Genomic DNA, 1362 nt, shown 5'->3' with positions numbered 1-1362 from the left:
ATAAACAATAACAATAAAAAATAACAGTTATGAACAATACGTTTAAGAATGAAACGAATAAGTATAAGATTTATAACAATAATGATAATAAAAATAATAGTAATTTTAATAATAATGATAATAATATTGATAATAATAATAATAATCAGAACAGCAATAAATGATAATAAGGATGATAATAATAATAATAAATATCAATAACAATCATGATAAAAAAGAGCAACAAAAATTATAATGATCAAAATAGTAATGATTATAATAATAATGACCGCAATTACTGATAATGTTTAGTATCAATATGTTCAACAGGGTAGCGAGTCGCTTTCAAAACAATTTTGATATTTATCTGCAGGAAATCCACTGATTCCAAACGATTCTTGGCGTTGTTTCTTGTGCAAATGCATCATTGAGATCTGAGTACCATTTTCATCAACAGTATTGACTTGTTAGTCCCCACAGCAGAGGAGGGCCTGAAGTATATCAGGGAAATTATGGAGTAAAACAGGCTTAAATAAGAATAGAGAACAAAAACGTATAACATTTGTATAAAAAGCGCTTAAAATCGGCTAATGAAAATCTAAAGATATGCCTGCAATTTTTGAGTCTATTGACTGACGCGCCAAAATGCGAAAAATCTGCGGGATTCACACCGTCTTAAACCCTCAAAATCCATCCTGACCCATAACCCTACCACACCTAACAATCTAAGTTGCCGTGACTAGGCGTGCCCAACTGGCCGAGGGGGTTGATGGAGAGCTCTGTCCCATACACCCCCCTGGGTACACTCCCCTCACCTCGGTATGAACGGCAAGATAGAGCTGCGTCCATACTATAAACAATAGACCAAACTTTCCTTTCCTTGTCTCTGCTGTATGGATCGCTTCCTTTCTAATCTCTTTTTTCGGCATTTGGGGCATTTGTTGGGAAAACTGGCAAAAGAGTTATTATGAAACAATCAACGGGTAATACGGGTAAAGATGACTATTGGAGAAGTAGTAAGAGATGAATCCAGGGAATGAGATAAGGGGATTGGTGAAGGTGGTGCAGTATCAGGAAGAATGTCAGGCAGAGAGAGAACTGTTGCAACAGAAGGGATTCACGTGAGCATCCAGGTGCAGAGGTAAAGATAGTGGGAAATGAAGAGGGAATGGTGCACATGGAGAAGGGGAGGATGGTGTGTGATGGGAAAAAGTGGGAGGAAGAAGGGTAGGGGGAACTTGAGGGGAGGAGGAAGGATATCGGTAAATGCTCTAAATACAGAAGGAATAGTAAGAGAGGGATTTAAGGGTGGATAAAGGAGCGGAACATTCTCTTTGGTCATGTTTGTATGTATTCAAGAGTTTCTGGAGGAGAGTTGGATGG

This window comes from Penaeus vannamei, unplaced genomic scaffold, assembly GCF_042767895.1.
Source record: "Penaeus vannamei isolate JL-2024 unplaced genomic scaffold, ASM4276789v1 unanchor3650, whole genome shotgun sequence".
Classification (NCBI taxonomy): domain Eukaryota; kingdom Metazoa; phylum Arthropoda; class Malacostraca; order Decapoda; family Penaeidae; genus Penaeus; species Penaeus vannamei.
Note: the sequence above shows the minus strand (reverse complement) of the source record.